General features: G+C 45.8%; 1 protein-coding gene, 1 non-coding gene and 1 pseudogene across 4 annotated transcripts in view; all 3 read right to left on the bottom strand.

Moving 5' to 3' along the window:
- The window catches only part of LOC142576602 (unconventional myosin-XVIIIa-like), a 353054-nt gene extending 342699 nt beyond the window's left edge, over positions 1–10355 (bottom strand). For all 3 annotated transcript variants that reach the window (XM_075686803.1, XM_075686805.1, XM_075686804.1), the window contains exon 1: positions 10113–10355. The gene's annotated coding sequence lies outside the window, so the exon portion shown is untranslated. The remainder of the gene's footprint in view (positions 1–10112) is intronic.
- Positions 10356–12048: 1693 nt separating this feature from the next.
- LOC142574998 (uncharacterized) lies at positions 12049–21124 on the bottom strand (annotated as a pseudogene).
- On the bottom strand, positions 19714–19786 carry TRNAL-CAA (transfer RNA leucine (anticodon CAA)). The gene has a single exon. It is a non-coding gene; the product is annotated as a tRNA-Leu (tRNA).
- Positions 21125–22528: the final 1404 nt, after the last annotated feature.

The raw sequence follows: 22528 nt of genomic DNA, 5'->3' as shown, positions 1-22528 counted from the left end.
AAGTGATAAGCGGGTAGCAGTCAGGGCGTTCCCAGGCAGGACGATGGACGCAATACTGAGAGAGACAAAAAGCGAACTTTATAAGAATGTTGCAGAGCGCAATTTGGTAGCGGTAGCGGCGGGGCTAAATGATGTCCTGAATGGTGAAGCCAAGGCAAAGAGTTGACAATTTAAGGGCGATAGCACAAGTCCAGATCGTGGTCTGCACAGTGCCGGAGGTGCAAGGACGAAACTGAGAAATTACCAAGGACGTTGTGGCTGTTAATCGGGAGATAAGAAAGCTAAGCCAGGAGAAAGGCTTTGAAGTGGCAGACATAAACAGAGAAGCGCATAGAGCAGGCTTCGGCGGAGGCTTTGCACGAGATGGCATCCTTTTTAATCGAAGGCTAGGAGCCGAGATCGGCTGGCGCCTGCCAGGCCGGGCAGTAGCTTTTTTGGGGGGTCCGCTGCTGCTCAGGGCGTAGGGGTAGGTAGAAACAATGTAGAAAGTGCAACAATAGAGGCTGACGCCAATAAAATGGCCACTCGGAGGTCCAGGAAGCAAACTACAAAAAAGAAATTTAACACCAGGATGAGGTACATAAACATGCAGGGCGGTAGAAAGAGAGCGAAGTGGTTAGAAATAGAACAGCAGTTAAAGGACGAAGAAGTAGGTGTATACGTACTATGCGAAACACATTTCAGGGATCTAGAAGACCCATCGTTTATTGAAGGCTACGTCTGGGAAGGGAGCAACAGAACAACGGAGAGGAAGGGAGGAGTACGTATGCTGATACATCAAGGAACAAATTGGCAAAGAATAAAGGCAACTTGCAAAGATCATGTCTGGGTATCAGGTACAATTGCCGGTAAAAAGACATGGCTAGGAGTAGTTTATTTAGGGACAGGGGACAAATGCAGGCAAAAGAACAAGGATCTAGTGAAGTGTCTCAACGACGATAAAAAGTAGTCTGGAGAAGGTGCCTATATTTGTCTGCTGGGAGACATGAATGGCCACATCGAGGATCTGGATGGATACACAGATTGTAACGGGAAGTTGATGCTAGACTTCTGTGAGCGACAGAACCTACTTATAGTAAATAGAGAAACTAAGTGTGAGGGACAAATCACGTAGGAGTCCCGTAACAGGCAAACGACCATTGACTACTGCTTAATGTCACAGGGGATGTATAGCAAACTCGCAATAATGGAAATAGACGAAGAGAGGTAGTACAGCCTCGGAAGTGATCATAAGCGTATTAGTCTACAGCTGGAGCCCTGCTCAAAAGAGAAATGCAGGGAAGTCAAAAAGGGTACGCAAAATTAAATGACGAACAAATAGCGCAAATAGCAGCCGGCATAGAGGTAGCAATAGAGAACCATCCCATGGAAAAGTGGGATTATAATAACTTAGAATTACTCATTAGTACAAAAATAAAAGAAGTAAAAGGAGTAAACCGCTGGAGAGGAAAGAGCAAGCCACGAAGTTAGTGGAATAAGGAAATTAGGGAGGCCATCGAACAACGACGGTTGGCATCACGGGAACGCAGAGAAGCAAAGAGGGCGCAGTTATCTGAAGAGGAAATAGGCCAAAAATGGGAATCTTATCGACAAAAGAAACAACAAGCGCAGGTCCTCGTCCAGGCTAAAATAAAGCAGTCCTCTGACCGCTGGCTGGCTGAAGTTCGCGATGCAACTAAAGGGGGGTCAAGAAAATTCTGGAACCATATAAGCTGGCTGGGTAAAGCGAATCACAGAAAGCAGGAACAGATTCACGATGCCGAGGGAAAATGTTTAGAGGGAGATGACGCTGTGAACTACATTGGTTCAGTTATAGCTGAGTCGTTTAGGAAAGGCGATCGGGTAATCGCACCAAATGAGGGAGCAACACAGAATAGCATAATAGAAACCAGCTTAGAATTGACCAATCTTAACTGGTAAAAGGCGGAAGCAAATGTTCCAAAATGCACGTCCGCAGAGATAGACGAAATTCCAATAAGTTAATCAATGAACTTAGCCCAAGAAGCAAGGAAATGCTGATAAAAGCATTGGACGCAGTCATAGCAAATAAGCAAATTCCACACAGCCGGGAACAGAGTAAAATGAATTTGATTTATAAAGGGAAGTGCGATAAGACGAACGTAAAATCCTTCCGACCAATTACGATAACATCAGTTATATATAGGCTGGCGATGCAGGCGGTGAAATTAAAAATGCAGTCATGGGTAAAACGTAATAGAATACTCGGAGAACTTCAGAACGGGTTCAGAAGTGGTAGGTGCTTAGATGATAGCCTGTTCGTGCTTACCCAGTGCATAGAAATAGCTAAGGCGGAAAATAGACCTCTGTATTTAGCCTTCCTGGATATAAGCGGTGCATACGACAACGTAAACAGGGAACTCCTGTGGAACATATTAAAAGATGAAGGTATCGGTCATGAGATAATTGATTTCCTACAGGTAATATATCGAGAAAATAATGTTGAAATAACATGGGAAGGAATTAAGAGTACGACAACTGTCGAGGTACACAAAGGATTAAGGCAAGGTTGTCATCTATCACCGCTGCTGCTCATGCTTTTAGATGATAACTATGGAAAGAAGGCTACAAGGAAGCAATCGAGGGTATACTCTGTCGTACAGATTAGGCGGAAAGGTTTTTGAGCAACGACTACTGGTTTAATGTATGCGGATGATATTGTACTGTTAGCAGATAGCCAGGGAGATTTGCAAACTCTGGTTAATTATTGTGGAGACGAAGGAGACAGCCTAGGTTTCAGCTTTAGCGCAGCTAAGTCCGGTGGGATGTTTTTCAACGATACAACTGATCAGGAGCTTACAATACAAGGCCATGAAATACCTCGAGTGGCCGAATACAAATATCTCGGGGTATGGATAAGCAAAGGGCAGATGTATAGGGAAAAGCACAAACAGTCTCTCAGAGCAAAAGGGCGAAGAGATGCCGGGATAATTAAACATAGGGTATTGTGGAGGTACAACAGGTATGAAGTGCTGAGAGGTATTCGGAAAGGAATAATGGTACCGGGGCTTACTTTTGGGAATGAGGTCCTGTGCTTGAGGGCAGAAGTTCAGTCGAGACTAGAAGTAAGTCGGAGAGCTGTTGGAAGATTAGCACTAGGTGCCCACGGGAAAACCACACACGAGGCAGTACAGGCGGATATGGGCTGGGCATCGTTCGAAGCACGGGAAGCTAAGAGTAAAATCCTATACGAAAAACGCCTAAGGAAATTGGGCGATAACAGGTGGGCAGTTAACGTATTTAAACACCTATACAGAAAGAGCATTGACTCACAATTGCGGAAAAGAACTAGGAAGCTAACCAGTAAGTACACCAGACATGACGACGGAGAAAGAGCATTAAACGACAGGTTGAAAACGCGGAAAGTAAAAATTAGATAAATTCAATGGAAAAGAAGCACAGTGTTGAACTATATCGATACTGGAAACAGCAGATCAGGAAGGAAGCGTTTTATGATCACTCAAGAGGCAGTGCCCTACTCTTTGAAGCTATAGGTCAGGATGTCTTCGAACGCGCAGCTATAAAAAGAAATTTAACGAAGAAGACACATGTACTGTGTGTGGTAAATCTGCAGAAACAATAGAGCACCTCATAATAAAATGTGATGGTATAGATCCAGATGTCGATGCGGGCACAGTCACGCTTCCTGAGGCCCTAGGGTTCAGAGATAACAATAGTCATGTAAATAAATATGCGGTGGAAATTAGCAAAAAGCGATTGTAGGATTGGTGGTTCAAAAGCAGAGAGGTGACATAAGGTTAAAAGTGTAGGAAGAAGTATTTAAAGAAAATGGCAAATTTTAATAACTTGCAACACAGTTAAACAAAAATAAAAAGCCGAGCACGGTGGCAACTGCCATCACCCCGTTTCAAAGGGGACGCTCCTACCTTTCATCCATCCATCCATCCATCCATCCATCCATCGGTTAATTCACTGGGCTAGGGATATAGGGAGGACAGAGTGGGTTTAAGCAGACGTTTTCGGCTCCTCGGTGTGCTTCAGTCATGCCAGACTGATGAGGTGTAACGTTCTCCACCCTTCATGTAGATATTGTAAATGAACAGTACGTCTCGTTCTCGATGAGAACACGTTCCTACCTTCAACAACGCCCTTAGCGTGGATGATTCGCACGGCGGCATGTGCCAGCTGCCCCCTTTTACGTGCCCGACCCCGACTCTCACATCGCCCACTCCGTTGCGAAAGAAGGCACTCGCGACGACACCGAGTAGTAGTAGAAACATTTATTTCGAAGGGAAAGAATTAGTTGTCGAAGACTTGGGCGGCGGATGGAGAACTCATTGCAGAGCCCCTGTGGCCTGTGCTGCTGCCCTTGCCTGCTGTACCAGGCTGCGCTGGGTTGTCAGGTCCGAGCTGGACAGAGAGGCCTCCCACTGCTCTTTCGTTTGAAGTGTTCGTAAGTGTATGGGTTTATCCCCCGTGCACCCCCACGTAACATGGAAGGTGGTGGGGTGACCGTCGCACCATGGGCAGGTAGGTCTGTAGCGTTCTGGATGACGACACCGAAGCGCACCGCGGCGGCTCGCGCCCTATTCGACTGCAGAGCGAGGGGCGGAAGCTGCGGGGGTGAAACCAAGGTCACCACGATGGGTGTGCAGCACAGCAGACGACTCGTCGCACGCGTGCGCAGATACGACTGTTCCAGTGCGGCCCCGAACAGACGCAGTGTGGAAAGTTCAGACTTGTCAGCAATTCAGTAGAAGTCTACCACAATATCTGTTGGAAGAATATTTGAGGCCATGTGTGTGTTTTTTTTTCTCATTAAATATGCCTTTTAGGTTTATGCAGCTTTTATGCTTCCTGTTTGCCATTCGTACTAGTAGAGCAAGTGACCCCTGTGGGCAGAATTACACAGTAAACATTTAGGTTGCTTGTTAAGCTATATTTAAGACGCTTACTTGTCTTTTTTTTCTCTCTAATGTGTGTTATAATAAAGCAAATGTATCACAGCTCAGATTGCCAAAATTTGGCCAAGATCTACCGCTAATGTAATCTATCACATTAAGTACCGTCTATGCCCTTACTAGTATTGTATTACTATGTGTATTGTTCTGTATTATACAGCGTTTCATTTGCAGTTATTGTGAAAGCATTCAATTTTCTTTCATCTGCAACCAGCCCAATTGTGCACATGTGCGGGTTCCTCTCAAAATGTACTACTGCTTTTTCTTTTACAAAAAACAAACGATCATGTGAAATGATCATACAGAGGTACAAATTCATTGTGCCCAGATGCAACAGTCAAAATACTGATGCCATAATTGCAGGTCATATCAACAGGTGCTACTTGCCATATTTTTGCCTATTGTACTTGTAGACTTGTTCAAATTAAGATTTTTTTTTTAAGTTCAGTAACTGACGTTTCATCAAAAATTTCCGAACGCAACAGAGAAACAACAATCAGTATATTACTCATTAGCCAATTTTGCAACCTCAGGAAGTCATTTTTTAATATTTTTGCTCCAGTTTAGTAAACTAGGTTGGTTCCTGGATACAGTGTAACATTCTGTATTCTCCGCTTCGGACTTACGTTAAAATTCAGAATGCAAAGCTAGCCATAAGGAGTTATTCGATGTTTTCGTGTTGTTCGGTCATAATGTGCACTTCATCTTTGCAAAGTTATTAAGTGATAACATGTAGAGGCTTGTGGTGGTAATGCATTTTGATTCTATTCCCATGCAGCATTTCATGACCTATCAAAAGTCTAAGTGACCGGTTGGGCAGCTAGTTCAGAATTAGTGACCTTGTTGGAATATGTGGAATGCCCAAGTGCTTACATGTACGCTGTCACCTAGTCGAAACATATTCAAGTTAGCGCCGGTATATAATTGTGATACGATGACAATCTCATAATTTTGTTTGTATAATGTTCAACTGCATCCGCAGGATACAAGTGCTACAGCTAGTGGTTGCCAAATACTATGTGCACATGTTCTTTGAAATATATTGTCAGGTATGGTTGGCACTTAAGCGGACTGTTTTGTAATATTCTCAGTGTAGTGTGACTAATCTTTGCCAGTTTTGCTTAAGTGTTGCGAAGCTGTCCTGACTATATAAGTACCATTTTGATGCACGTTCCTAATTTTTATATATAAGAAACATGCGTATCAGCTTCCTTTGATAGCAAAGCAAAGCAAGCTAGCTGGAATATTTAAGACTGCTCTGATTTTCATTGTGCATATGATATTGCATTAAACTGCACCAGCTTGATGCAAGTTCCCATTTTGTAAGTGAAAAAATCTACGATGTCAGCTTTTTGTGATAAAGCTAAGCCAACTGAAATCATTTTACAGATTTCTCACTGATATTATGTTATCGAAGTTTTGTTCATGTTAGAAAACGCATACCATTTAATGTAAGTTTCCAGATTCAAAATGAAAAGGCTGTGACATCAGTTTACTGTGATAGCTAAGTTAGCTGAAGTTATTTTTGAGCTTACTGTGATAGTCATTGTGTAATTTTGTGCCAAGAAAGTGTTTGTTCATATTTGAAAAAGTGCTTTGCAATGTTTTTAACAAAATAAAATATAAATCACTGTGCCTCATACTGCGAAGCTTCCTTTTGCGTCTGTGATATCCTAGTTGCAGCATGTGTATGTTGTAAGAGAAGCCAGCCAACTGAATGCTGCAACAGCATTAATCCTGGCAGGTACTAAGGGGTCCAATATAGTATGGTGCACACTATATACAGGGTGTTTCAACTGTCATGGACCAAGATTTAAAAAAAAAGAAGAGCAGTTGTGTTACTCGAAGGAAAGCTAGCGCATATTGCTTCCAGTAAAGTGGAGTAGCCGCCAGCAATTTTTTAGTTACTGAGATTTAATTAGGAAATTGTAATTATCTAACTTGAGAACTAATGTCCCTTTATCAAAGTGTTAATGAAAAAGTTGTAGAGCAACATGAAATACTCCCGACACAGATTTCTGTTGCTCAATATGTGCTACATAAGTGTTTTTCCAAGCTTGAAAAAAGCCCGCGACCCACCGTGGTTGCTCAGTGGCTATGGTGTTAGGCTGCTGAGCACGAGGTCGCGGGATCGAATCCCGGCCACGGCGGACGCATTTCGTTGGGGGCGAAATGCGAAAACACCCGTGTACTTAGATTTAGGTGCACGTTAAAAAACCCCAGGTGGCCGAAATTTTCGGAGTCCTCCACTACGGCGTGCCTCATAATCAGAAAGTGGTTTTGGCACGTAAAACCCCGTAATTTAAGTAATTTAAAAAAGCCCGCGAATAGACGCAAAGTGCGTCGAGCAGCCAGTCGCACGGCAATCTTGCGTGTATTCGCCGGCTTCTTTCAGGCTCGGAAAAACTTTTATGTAGCACAAATTGAGCAACAGAAAGCTGTATCAGTTTTTCATGTCGCTCTACTATTTTCCCATTGACACTGATAATTAGCACAGTACTTATCAAGCTAGACAACTAATTATTTACCTACTTAAATCTCAATAACGAAAAAATTGCTGGCAGCTGCTCCACTGTCCTGGAAACTGTGCTCTAAGTTTTCTTCGGGTAACACAATTCCTTTTTTTAAACCTTTGTGCATGGTACTGTGTTGGGATACTCCCATGTATATACACCCCTGCTAAAACAATTAAAACGAAGCATGTCCGATGAACACCCCCAAGTTTCAGTAACTGTACTCCTATGGATGTCCAATAGATGTACTGAAAGGGCCAAGTGCATGGTTTTGCATGTCCCTGTAACGTCCGAATGTGAGATTCTGGCAGCCATCGAAAGTTCGACGGATTGCCAATTTTCCTGCGCATAAGCGTGCTATGGACGTCCGTGTAAATCCGGTGGATTTACGTGAATCTCGCGACGGACAACCATATGTCCAAAACTTGCTTACCAGTACATGTCCACTGGACTTTCATCGCACATTGGGAAGTAGTACTGACGGGCATAGAGAGAGGTGAGAGGCGGACTAGAACGGATAGGCGTATGCTTTGGTAGTCCCACCCGCTACGCCGGGACAATGGCACACGTACGATGTCTTATCGTGCGTCATCGATAAACAAACTCCGCTCTATGCGTCTCGACCATGGCGCTCGAGGAGTCCCTTCAATGCTCCCGAGCAAAATCCGTGCTCGCAGTTCCTACACGAACAGCCGCGGCAACTCCAACGAGTCACTGAAATTCCTACGCTACCAAACAACGACGGGTACTGTGCCTGCAATACCGCCAGCGTTCCAAACTATGCCGTTTTTGAAGTGTTACGCAGTACACGCCATTTCGCACAGATACGCGACAAGAAAACAAAACGCAAACAAAAGCGCGATTTACTTCCACGAGCGACTCCAACGCGCGCTGCAGACCGCCGGCTGAATCATTTCCCGAGCTCGGCCGAGCGATGGATAACCGGCGGCAGGACGGAACGCGCAAGCCCCCACATCACACAGCAGCTTCGTGCAACGGCACGCTAGCCGTCAACAATGCCAAGGAAGAACATGTAAAAAAAAAAAAAGAAAGCTAGAAACGCGGGCCTTCGCAGAGGAAGAACTCGTTCCGTGAGGCGGGAATGCCGCCCGAAGACAGCTCCCCGAAGGCGGTCGCACCGCCGTTGACAGCACCGCACGCCAAGCGGTGCCGGACGGGCGCATTCCGGCACCGCCGGACGAGGCGACAAGGCGCGCCTGCTCGGCCGGCCCCGGACGGACGCGTTTTCCGTGAGGGAAACACACGAACAAGACGCGACAGGACTGGGCTGGCGCAAACTGTTTTCAGCGATCTGTCAATAACTCATTCACGTCTGCAAGCCGTTATCGAGGTACGCGCAGTTTGTGTAACTTCCGATGTCTGTCGAAAAAAAAGGGGGGGGGGGGGGAGGAAACAGAGGAAAACGCACGCCCGCGAACACAACCGAAAGCATTGGCCCAACTTTGTTTTACGGGCTCATTTCGAACACTTCCAATGCCTATCGATCGCATTTCGCGCTGACAGCAGAAAAGACCCCGAGCGTCGATTGAATCGCCCGAAGAAGAGAGAAAATAGAACTACACACGGCAGAACTAGACAGCAAAAGTTTCGGCGACGATTACTAGACCTGAATCGTGCCTCCTCTGCGCGCGCGCACACACGCGGCGATGATAGTGGTCGTCGATCGGGAGAGACGTGACGATATGCACTGCTACTACGATCAGCTACGCTCCATTGAGCAGCGCCCGCGGCGTGTATCGCTGCCGTAAGCACCCATCCATGCAGGAGCGCAATACGTGCAACATAGCGGGTAGGCTTTCGCCCGTCTTCTTCCGGGTTCATTGCGCGAAAACACGAACGAGCTTCTCGCAGTCAGTAAGGCGAACAAACCGCGATCTCTCGCCTGGCAGCCACACACAGGTGCCGGCGGCAACGGCTTTTTCGGGTGACACCACGGACTAGCTCTGGGTGGGCACGTCGATTTTGCGGGCTGGCGCGTTTGCACAACACCCGTACCGTCGTTGCGGGACCACAGAGTAAACGGCCTATACGATTTGCCTCAGAGGCCTGTCTAAACTAAAATATGCAAAACGGAACGCAAGCGTCCACGGTTGTAGAATGCCGCTCGGCACACCCCGGGAAAGAGTTCCGAGGGTTTCCGTCAGCGCTGGCAGCCGCCGTGGTTATCAACTACGCCCTGTGGAGACGCTCGAAGACTTCCCATTCTGAATGGAAAGGCCGCGGCTAGAGATGCATAATAAACAGCGAGCCCACCTAAGCAGGGCGTAGTAGTTTGCTGCCGTTGGATGAATGTAGCGCTTCATCCCGGCTAGAACGAGCGGTGCGTTGCGGTAGAATCGCAAAAATTAAAAGGCCATAGAGGGCCAGACGACAGCGTCGCGAACGCTTGGCATCGACTGCCGAGGTAGTTTCCGATCACGGGGCATCGCCCCTGAGCCGAGCGAGGAAAAAACATTCTCGAGCACAAAGAGCTTGCGATGAGAACTGCTGCGGTGTTTAAGCTCTCTACAAGCCACCGATGACCAGCGCGAAGCAGCAGCAACATCAATAAACACCGCGGCAGAGTCGGTGAATGACATGCGGTGAACTCGGGCGGACCCGAGCGAAGCACTCTCGCGCCAGTAACATCCACACCCACCGTGAGTCGTGCCGGCGGCTACCCATGTTTTCTTTCCGCGACGAGCAGACGTCAAATCCAAAGCGGGGCTTAGTCGTCTAGACGAGAGCGTAATCCACAAGCGAGGACCACTGCGAGGTGTTTGTTCACCACCAAAAAGCACACTTCCACAGGCACTGCCGATGTTCGCGCACAACACACACTTAGAATCTCGGAAGCAGGGCCAGCAGACGGGAGTCGTGCGCCGCCATTTTCCTTTGCGACGTCAGCTATCCTACCGGGCGGACCTCGAAACATCGTTTCGATGGTTCCGACAACCGTGGCGTGGCGCGTCAGTCGCTTGCGGGAAAAGCCGGTTTCTGTTCTTGTTTTCGCTTTCTCTTTTCTGGGGCGCGGGTCTCGCCTTTCCGTTCTCGCCGGTCAAACCATGCAGCTCTCAACCTGTCGTCTTTTCTTTTTTTTTCAGTTTCTGCCGCTCTTCAGCCAGTGCTTATGGAAAGCGAAATAGCTACTCGTCTTCTTTAGTCCAGTGCAAGGAGTGCGTACTTTCTTCATTTCATTCTGTCGGCGTCGCGTACATTCGAACGCGCGTGCCACCTCTCTTTGGTATTCCGTACATCTTCGTATCATCGAGGTTCTGAAAAGGAAAAGTCTTTCCGATCAAAGCGATTTCCTGCTTGACGACTTCCGGATGGACCTGGAATCTGTGCCGTACGTGTGGGGCGACTCCAGTGCCCACCACCGGCACCTGCTAAAGCCGCATCTCTTTCCCTCTCAGACGTAGGGGTTATTGGAGTACGTACTCGGGTATGCGAGTAAGAATACGAGGGAGTGATACCGGTCGAAAGTCGGTTACTAGCAGACGCGGAGATAAATGGGGAAGGAAGAGGGGGGAGGGCAGGGGGGCTTAATTCACGGCTCGCTAGCTGCCATGGTTGTCGACGCGGTCGCGGACAGCGAAGAGGATACTAGCGTGGACAATTTCCCGCGGTTTGATGATGTACTGAAAGACAAATAACCCCTCTGCGAACGGGGCAACTTCAACGCGGAGAGTTTGATGGTTGAATCGTCTCAACGAAACAACAAACTCCGTTAACCTTACAACCAAGATATTGCAGACAATGAGTAGGAAAATGAAAGTGCCGCAGATACACCCTTTTCATACGAATGAAAAAATGAACATATCTCGTGCCAAAACTGGGAAATATACACGGACATTTAACATAAAGCTACATCAACAATTCGAGTACTACTACAACATGTACACACAATAAATAAAAATTACCGAGGCAGAATTGCATAAAGCAACAAACACGGAATGCCTTGCTCTTGGTTCAGTGCACTGTGCACGGATTCCAAACAAAACTGTCCTCTATGAGCGCATTTTTTTTAAAGTGCACACCTTTGCGTACTTATTTTGTATCAGGCAAAAAAAAAAAAAAAGAAACAGTAAACAGTCGTGAATGTATTTTCTTTATTTTTAGCACGCCGTGCTCGTGACTTCCCTGCCACGAAGCTATGGCAAGCTGAGATTCACGCACTTCCCGTCTGAAAATTATACGTATATACCCTGCACTAAGGAAAGTATGCGCAAGATTGGTGACGATTATTGTTGTGAGGCAAAATGGGCGGCGCACTTTTTTTTTCTGCGAATATCACTACAGTATACAGATCTGCGCGAATTCATGAGACTTTCTGTATTAATAAACACTGTGCCAAACATGCGCTGTGCGTTGTCGCATGTTTGCCATGGAAAGGATGGTTTGTATATGGATTTGTCTAATCTTCGTGCTTGTGGCGTTCAACATTCCTATAAAATAATCTATGAGGTCCTACCTTTCCAAGTTTTCAAGCACAAGGCGGCAAGGCGATTACGTCTCTGCCCATAGTGGCAATCATTGCCATTTTTAGCATTTAAAACGCAACACTTTATTGAAGAAAGATCGATTGTGTTCCAGTTACAGTCACCTAAGCCAAAAAGTAACTCTGTTGCAATTACAGAGTTTCCAAAAGTAACTTGTTACTGTTACAGTTACTGTGAAAAAGTAACGTCGCTACTTTTCCATTACTGTTTCAAATAGGTAATATATCACAAACCAAATGACAGTTCTTTTAATAAAAACGTACGAAGGCATGCGGGTGGTCAAAATTGTACGTGGTAAAAACGCGGTAAAACCGTGGTAAAACCGTAGACGAAGGGAACCTAAAAGGGGGCACACTCAAGCCTAACAACAACAGTCATTGTGTATGCCTCATTAAGTTGCATCAACTTTTTTTTGATGTACCATTGGGGTCCGGGAACTTATTCGCAAAAGTAATTCTAACTCGAGATGCGTTGTTTCTCAAAGTTGGCATCCGAGAGCTTCCCCCTCTTGAGGGAGAATACGTCACGTCCTTGACTGAATAGTTGTTCAGCCGGCGCACTGAACGGAATCCCCGTATTACGTTGGATAAAGATCTTGATATTGGGGAACTTCGCTAGCTCGCTCAGATCAGTTCTAGGATCATTGACCCACTGTTGCTCCCCGTTAGATGAAGGAGAGGCTTGAGGCAACTGAAAAAAAAAAAAAGTCCTCTTTGTCGCTTTCGTCACTGGTTGCTGGATTTTCACTGCAAAATGCTTCCAGTGCACGACACTCTTCTTCAAGAAGGTGTAAGGTCGCAGCTCTCCGTTCTTCCATCATCCAGGAGAGCTTGACCTCGGGATGGACCGCCGCTGCCGGGCCAGACCGCGGGATCCTCCAGAACTTGAGAAAACCTGTGTTGACAAAGGAACAATGTATGGCACTGCTGGAAACATTTCACTTCGAGGTACGAGTTGTATATAAAAACGGACACTCTGTGGTGCGCACGCATATGCGTCCCTACGAGAGCACGCGACGAGATCGAAGAAGCGGAGAGGCACAAATAGATTTCGCTCACCTCTTCGTGACTGCCTCCTGAATGGCGCTAACAAGGGGTGTGCCGTAGTTGAACGGCGAGAGGGATCGCCGGTACCGCAGCAGAGAGTGAAGCGTTGGCTGCAGGACGCCCATGTACATATATTGCTCGCCTTGCAATATTTCTAGCACCTTTGCCACAGCGTACATCGCCTGGAAAAATAAAAAATATAAAATGAACGCAGTGCATAATGTTAAACAAGTAATCGAAATATACCTTGCAGTGTTCGTAAATGAAGAGAGACTCCTCGTGTTGCAATCATGGCAACGAAAATGTGTCGAACGTTGCGTCCACCCTCCCTTTCGGGACTTCGTTGATGAACCTCAGCACATTGGACGAAGAAGTCCATCGTATTGCGTTCGGAGCAGGGAGCTCCCTTCCCAAGGATGTCTTTATGGCCTCGGCTGCAAGCACGGACTGGGCTTATTTTATACAAAGAGTCTTCAGTTTTGCCAAAAAAAGAAAAGTACAGTGCTCGCCATTTCGCCGTAGGCCACGTTGTTGCACGCATTTTCGGTATCGACCGAAGCGACGAGGTTCAATGTGTGCGCGGCACAGTTGTGCCGTGGCAGGCGAATCTCGTGAGATGAATAATTGTACGAGCCACTAGATCTCTAACACCTAAGTGATGCTACTTGCGACAACATCTTCATCATGGTCACCCGTTTCTCCAAAGACAATGCGTCACGAAAAGTGGAAATTCGCAACAATAAGTTAGGGCGGGAACGACCTGGTGGTGGTTGAAACTTTTAATACAGAATCAATATCATCTGATGGGCTAGTTGCTTAAACACTATGAAATAAAAGCGCAGGCAACTAGGAAAATAATAGGGGACAGGACAGAGCGCTCACTCAATATTTACATTTTAATGAAGCTGTTAGAGAAAGACATGAAGGAAGTGAAGGTTAATATCGATTCAAAAGGAAAGATACACACGGCGACTGCCCATGCAGACATAGATTTGTGGTAGGCTTCTAACAGAAGCAAATCTATAATATAACACAATAATGAACTTTAAGAATGGAAAGAGTCCCATTGAAAGAAGTGTTGCTGAAATCAAGTGGACTGTTTATGCTAAAGAATAGCTTATAATATAACTTTTGAGAATTATTAAGATTATCGAATTATTAAGAATTATCGCGGCAGGCCAGAATGCAATAATTCAAGCTATTGCAGAACTGAAATCCCAGTTGACGGCATCACAGGCTGCTTTAGATGCAGTGCCGGGGTAGTGGAACTTGATAAACTTCTGCAAGAAGTCAAAAAGTCTACAGACCAAATTAACGACATTAATAGTGCTATTGATTCACTTCACGGTTCTGTAACTCAGCAGTCCGAGAAGTTGGTCGACCTTGAAGACCGCAGCCGTCGTTCCAACTTGGTTGTTTACGGCGTACCTGAGGCGCCCGATGAAACAGCAGATCAACTAAAGAATAAAATTGTAAATGAAATATTCGAACAGAAGCTTGGGGTGAAATGTTCGTCCGTTGGTAGAATTCATAGGCTTGGTCACAGTCATAACAAAAATCGACCAACTATTTTGTACCTGCAGGATTGCAATGGAAAGCAGTGCATTCTAAACAGTGCTAAGAAACTGAAAGGCACACGTATCTTCATCGAGAATGATTATTCCCGTCGCACTCTGCGCAGGCGCCGGCTTCTGTATGAGAGGGGAGACGGGGGCAAATGGAAAAAAATAAGTCTATCTTGTCAATGATAAACTATGGATTGACAATGACACGTTTGTGTGGGACGAGTACAAAAACACACGTGTTAGGCTCCCTGCTAGACGCGTCAACGCGGATAGCAATTGACAACCACGTGTTTCTCGGCCACAGCATTTGCGCCTCTTAAACGTAAACGTACGAAGTATAATTAACAAAACTGCAGAACTAGAATCTATACTCCTTTGTCAGGACCCTCATATAGTAGTATTAACCGAAACATGGCTCCATGAAGAAATTAAAGACGAGGACTTGGTTCCTGGATCCTACATTATATACAGAAGGGACCGAACTTCCTGTGGCGGTGGTGTGGCCGTTATTGTGAGCAAAAAGACGTCTGTATCGTTACTAGAACAAATTGATAATCATGAAAGTTTGTTCCTACAGATCAATTTGTACGAGTTCTTGTTTAACCTTGTAGCAGTGTACTGTCCGCCGTGTGCCACGCCGGATTTCCTAAACAAACTTCATGAACATATTGTTAAATATTACAGAAAGACCATAATAATGGCTGGCGATTTTAACCTTCCCAGCATAAATTGGAAGAAACTTTCGTCACCTACTCTAGCGGACCAAATTATTTTCGACACAATGTTAGCTTGCGATCTCGACCAAGCAGTTCACGTTCCAACACGGGTGCAGGGATCTGCTTCCTCTAGTCTTGATCTGGCTTTTCACAGCAGATCTCTTCGAGACGTTGAAATAACTGTTGAGGAAGGCATATCAGATCATCGGCTAGTGTGCTTCACATGTCGAACAGATAGTTCAAACAATAACACGCTTAAAGATTGCAAATCTGTCAAAAACTATACTAAAGCAAATGACGAGTCCGTTATTGATTACCTTGAACTAGCACTGGAAGACTTCTCTGGCGATGATGTTGACTACCTATGCCTAGAGCTGAAATCCATTTGCCACTTCTGTATTGATAACTTCATCCCTAGTAAAATGAAGAAGGTGCACCGAAAAAATCCTTGGATCAATCGAGATATAATCCACCTCGTTAGAAAAGTAAAAAGATTCCGAAGGCAAAAAAAATTTGGCCCAGTATTCGACGAGCTAAAACAAACACTCACTAAAAAAATTAGAGCAGGTAGGCAGTTTTATTGCTCCCACACGCTTACCCAATTTCTTAAGACTGACCCTGAAAAATTTTGGCGACATTTGAACTATAAGAAGAGACAAGCTCTTGACCACCTAAAGATTGATGGTCAGATAATTCAAGATAAGCAACACCAGGCATCCAAATTTAATCATTGCTCCCATTCTATCTTCTCTGAGTCTAATCAGTGCTCTCCGGTCATTGCTGAATATGTAGAAAACGTAAATTCCGATTTTATAACATACGAGGGCATTATTTATTTATTATTTACAAATACTGCTATCCCATGAATTGGGACATTGCAGGAGTGGTACAGAAGATTATACATAAACAATATTAGGAAACTGCATGATTACAATTGTGAGTGTAATGATTTACAGAGGAAACAGTACAGTGTCATGAAAAAAATACATGATTTGGCAATTCGCGCACAAAATTATCAACAGACATTTCACGTAACGTGCCATCTAAATCGTTCCACAATTCAACTGTGAAAGGAAAAAATGAAAATTTGTAGCTATCTAAAAGCGGCATAAAAGGCACGATGTTAAGCGGGTTGGAACAGCGCGTGACACGTGCTGAAGAACTGACGAAAGGGCGTCAACATAAATACGCTTGGTGATAATCTTGTGGAGTAGGATAATGCGATCACATGTTCGTCTGTGTTCAAGTGTGTCAAGTGATAACGTGCGGGCGTGAACTGTGGGAGAGAAGTGACGGTCGTAACGCTTATATATAAATCTTATTGCTTTTTTCTGCACATTTTCAAGTCTAATAATATCTTTGGCGGAGTGTGACGACCAGACCGCCGATGCATATTCAAGTACAGGCCTTACTAAAGATTTGTACGCCGTCAGCTTACAGTTTTTGGTTGCATCTTTTAATGTACGTTTTAAGAACCCGAGTTTCCTGAGTGCCTTGGAGCAAGTTAAATCTATATGCCTAGACCAATTCAAGTTTGAACAGAATGTTACACCTAGGTACTTAAACTCGTTCACGTGCGTTAGTTGATGTGTGTTGTTAGTGTACGAAAAACGAAAAGGATTTTTCTTGTTAGTGAATGACATCGATACAGTTCTGCTAAAATTTAACCTCATCTGCCATGTGTTGCTCCAATCACAGAAAGAAGAAAACACCTCGTTTAGAATAAGCTGGTCGCATGCATTATTTATATTTGAATACAGAACGCAGTCATCTGCATATAAACGGATTTTAACTGACGTGTTATTAGTTATCTGGACGACGTCATTAATGTAAATGAGAAATAAAAGTGGTCCTAGAACTGATCCCTGCGGGACGCCAGATGTTATATGGACAGATGTTGATTGAGAGTGATTAAACGTGACAAACTGTGATCTTAATCGCAAGTAGTCCTTAATCCAGCCTATTAGTCGGACGCCGTGATTTCCCTTGAAAAAGGCACCAAGTTTGGTAATGAGCTTACTATGACAAACCAAATCGAATGCTTTTGAATAGTCGATAAAAATAGCGTCCATCTGACCGCGATGATTTAGGCATGATGCAATATCGTGCGTGAATTCAATTAACTGCGTGAGAGTAGAAAACTAATATAATCGCTAATAATTCTGCCTGAAATATAGGTGTGAAGTCGGGAAGGCGAAGGGAGTAGGACTATTGAAGAGATTCAGAGAAGATCCCCACTCCTGCCTTCTCATTGCAAACAGAAGCGTCAGTAGCTGTTACGTTGTCAGTGGTTAGCTGGTGTAGGTGGCCGTGTAAGATATTAATTAAATCTCGCCTTGGTAATAGTTTAGCATGATTAGGAAATATGTCCTCGAACTCAATTTTGAGGTTTGTAAAGACATCATTTGAATGGAAAACTTCGCGTATGGACACATCTAATTTTTGTAACTGTGCTTGTACGAATACTATCTTAGGACTGTGGAATCTCGACCACGATACTTGGAAAAACTCAGCAGTTTCAGTGATAAAAGCATATTGCGTACGTCTTTTTAAATAGTCATAAATTTTTAAAAATGTCTGAACCGTAAGTATGCGGAATCTGCAATCTAGGGTGGGTATATGAGCTTCCTGATATAAAACAGTGTTAATTAATAATATTTGGGGTTTTACGTGCCAAAACCACTTTCTGATTATGAGGCACGCCGTAGTGGAGGACTCCGGAAATTTTGACCACCTGGGGTTCTTTAACGTGCACCTAAATCTAAGCACACGGGTGTTTTTGCATTTCGCCCCCATCGAAATGCGGCCGCAGTGGCCGGGATTCGATCCCGCGACCTCGTGCTCAGCAGCCCAACACCATAGCCACTGAGCAACCACGGCGGGTCTAAAACAGTGTTGGCAACAAATCTAGGAAGCCCGAGGCATGACCGTAGAGCTTCTCTTTCTAAAAGTATGAGAGGTTTAATTTTGTAGTCGGGGCCACCGGAAAAAATTACGCAGCCAAATTCTAATATGGGCCGAACATACATTTTATAAACGATCAGTAAGGTATCCCTGCGTAGTCCAGAGCGACGGTGGCTGAGCCGGCGGAGCATAGCTACGGCTCGTTCTGCCTTTGTTTTAATATGTTCAATGTGACTGCGCCAGGTGAGTTTGCCATCGTAAATGACACCAAGGTACTTGACTTCGTCAACTTGAGGAGTGATTTCCTGTCGGTATTGTAAAGATATATGCACCTGTGCAGTTAATGGGAATACTAATACCGCACTTTTGCTAATATTTAACGATATGCATAACCCCTCTAGCCATGTCTCCAGCATTCCTAAGTAATTCTGCAACGACTGTTGTAGTGAATGTATATTATTTGCGGACGTAAAAAATACGATATCGTCCGCGTAAACATAAACATGTACTTCCGGACACAAAGGAATTGTGCTTAGCAAAATGTTATGTAATATAGGGGAAAGAACGGAACCCTGTGGTACACCTCTTTTCTGCTTGTGTTTGGACGTCGAAATACCGTGTTGGTAACAATAAAACTCTCTATCTCTTATAAATTCATAGATCCAAGCGGTTATATATTGTGGGAAATTCGTAGACTGAAGTTTATCGAATAGAATACAATGTTCTACAGAGTCTTATGCTTTTGATACATCTAGCGTCACCAAAGCTGCGTACTCTCGTTTGCGGCGAGCAAGTTTAACGCGGCTCTCTAAGTCTACATGGGCGCACTATATGGAGTGGCCGGGACGAAATCCAATCTGGCAAGGACTGAGAATGGTGTCATCCTGCATAAAATTTGTTATACGGCCGTGAAGAACTCTTTCTATTAATTTGACGACATTGGAAGTAAGAGAAATTGGTCTTATGTTGTCTAAGTCAAGTCCAGCTGATTTTTTCTTTAATAGTGGAATAATTTTAGGTACTCTCTACTCTCTTCGAACCCATGCATTCTTGAGAGAGAAATTTATTATGTTTAGGAGGTCCTGAGGCGCATAATCAAATAAAACTTTAAGCATTCCTGTTGTAATTCCATCTGGACCGGGGGCTGACGCCGGCAGCGAACTAATAATGCGTTCAATCTCTGTCGCTGTTACTGTTTCAAAGTCGTCTGCCAGGGGAGGTTTCTTTAGGCCTAAGGGCAATTTATGTTTGAAACGTCGCGCAAGTCCTTGAGCAATTTTCTCAAGTGATTCCGATACTTCTTTTGTTGATAGAACGACAGAATTGACATTCACGGGCGCCGGTATAACTTTACGAGATCTAATAAACGAGAAGGGGTTAACCGAGGGGCCCGATTTTTATTAGTCATATCATGAAAAGCCAACAAACACTGACACCAAGGACAACATAGGGGAAATTACCTGTGCTTAATAAATGGAATGAAGAAACGATAAATTAATGGAAATTAAAGTGGATGAAAAAACAACTTGCCGCAGGTGGGAACCGAGCCCATAACCTTCGCATTTTGCGTGCGATGCTCTACCAATTGAGCTACCGCGGCGCTTGTTTCCCCATCCACTTTCTTGGGTACTTATGTGTACTAGTAGAACATTGGGAGTGTTAGCCAGCGCCACCAATCACAGACCTTGGCGGCGGACGTGGAACGTCCTTTTTGCCGCAGGTGTCACGAGAACGTGATCTTTTTGGGTGAAGGCAACTGGCCAATAAACCCACATATGCTACCTGAGGGCATCAATGTTGCCGGATTAGAGACCCTCGTTATGTAATAAACGAGAAGAAAGGGGGTTAACCGAGGGGCCCGATTTTTATTAGTCATATCATGAAAAGCCAACAAACACTGACACCAAGGACAACATAGGGGAAATTACCTGTGCTTAATAAATGGAATGAAGAAATTGTTGAAAGGAGGTGCGCGCCTTTCGTGCGCCTGTCTTTTCGATCGCTGTCCTCCATCTTCGAGCGCTCTCATTCGCTTCGAGCCTTGTCGTCGGAGCAGTCATCAAGACTGAAGCGTTTTCCGCAACGTCATCATAGCACAGCGTCGCCGTTGTCGGCGACGATCCACCGTAACTTAGGCGTGGATGAAAAAACAACTTGCCGCAGGTGGGAACCGAGCCCATAACCTTCGCATTTCGCGTGCGATGCTCTACCAATTGAGCCCACAACGTTCGCGAAATGCGAAGGTTGTGAGTTCGGTTCCCACCTGCGGCAAGTTGTTTTTTCATCCACTTTAATTTCCATTAATTTACCGTTTCTTCATTCCATTTATTAAGCACAAGTAATTTCCCCTATGTTGTCCTTGGTGTCAGTGTTTGTTGGCTTTTCATGATATTTACGAGATCTGAGAAACTTAAACAGGGCCTTTTTATTGCAAGACTTTGCCACAACTGCCATCAACAACGTCATCACCGTGGGATGACGTTGCTGTCGTCGACACTACACCAACGCCCCGAAACATGGGCGCCCAACATGCGCGCCGCCGGGCAGCATTCGCTGCGCGTCATGTGCAGACATTGGCAGACGCACCGCCAAGCCATGAACAAGTGTACACTGACGCAGCTTTCGACCCACGCACCAGCGAGGGAGCAATCGCCTACCACGTAGTGGGTTCTTGTGAGACGCATTCTACCTTTACAACTGCTGATGCTGACGACCCAACGGAACTTGAACTCCGCGCAATAGTCTGGGCATTAGATAGAGTTTCAAGCACCACGCAAGCAAAACACATCGATATATACACCGACTCTCAGTATGCGCTGCATGCCTGCAAGTCGCGCCACACAGCATCATCGGAAGTACTCCTCCTCAAGCAGGAGGAGAAGACGACGAAGTCGAAGATTGCGGACGTGCTCAGCATGGGCTCCCGCTTTGAGACCATTTTTCGGTGGAACTCCCTGTGCTGTGGACTTGCTTTTGCTTGGATTGTCTACAGGAAGTTGCCCTGTCCTTGCGGACACCTAATTTCGGCAAGTTTGCACCTTTTTAGGGGTTTTTCCACGCTTTTCGTGCTCAACCACGGCGCGGCAAAGTTAGGCCTCATCATTAGGCCGAGCCGCTTTGACGGCACCGGGCTCCGGGGCGGTGACTTGTGGTTGTGGGCCTCTGTGAGGCTGAAGACAATGGAGTGCTCCGTTGAGGGAGAGACTATAACGCCTGAAGAGTTCGAGGCGGGAGAATGGGCCTGGGTTTTGCTGGCTCAAGATCGATTCAAGAAATCTGTATACGGGAACCATACCGAGAGTAGGCCTAGCGAGAAGCAGGCGGGCAGCGACGGGCGCCAGACGCACGGAGCAGAACAAGTCAAGCGCGGGAAAGCGCCGGTGTGGAAGAAACGGGGACCGTTTCTGAAGATGCCAGCCAAGGACTTCAAGGTTGTGTGCCGACCCAAGAATTGGGACTTGAGTATGGTGACGTCGAGGGAACTCGGATATGCCTTGAGAGCAGCAGCGGAGCTGACGAATGCGACTGCAGCGGAGGAAGACCTGGTGCGGGTCAACGAGACAAACAATACGATGACGGTGAGCACGCCGTGTACGCATCGCTGTGGGGCATATGCGAATGTAAAGACGCTCAAGCTGAGCGGTCATGACCTTGAGATTTCGGCGTACGTGGCGGCGCCGGAGAACTCTGTGCGTGGAGTCATTTACAACGCGTACAACGGATGCCCACTGGCAGAAGTTCGGGCGGGATTCTTGAAGAGGAATGACGGCATAGAAATTTTGGATGCCAGACCTTTGGGAAAGTCGAAGGTGTTTGGATCGCACCGCTGGTACGATCTGTTGGGAACTCGGCGCTGACGCCCGTGGTTGTACCTGGGTCGCAAGCCCCAAGGGTAGCGTTGGCCTGGCGGCCTGGGGTACAACTGGAAGCATCCGAAGGTCCCGGCAAAGCATGAGTCGACTGGTAACAACGAAACAACTTGTGTATTTTAACATCGCAAAGAGTTGGCGGTCAGGTTTGACCGAAGTAGAGAGACGGGAGAGCACTTCACTCAACAGAAGAAATCGGAGCCCTCCTTTTGGCGTCCGGGGGCAGCTGTTTTTATACTCTCGCAGTTGAGGGCAAGAAGGAACCCCTCAAAAGACGAGCACGTGAATGTACAATGGGCTAATGGTGACGCACACTGTCGTAGCGCTGCCGTAGCACCATGTCGAGCACGATCTCGTAGCACCCTGTCGTAGCGCTGCCGTAGCACCATGTCGAGCACGATCTCGTAGCACCCTGTCGTAGCGCTGCCGGTCGGGCACAATGACTGTAATGAGAGGATGATCCCTGCTTTCGC

This window comes from Dermacentor variabilis, chromosome 3 (assembly GCF_050947875.1).
Source record: "Dermacentor variabilis isolate Ectoservices chromosome 3, ASM5094787v1, whole genome shotgun sequence".
Taxonomy (NCBI): Eukaryota; Metazoa; Arthropoda; class Arachnida; order Ixodida; family Ixodidae; genus Dermacentor; species Dermacentor variabilis.
This window is presented reverse-complemented; position numbering and strand designations above follow the sequence as displayed.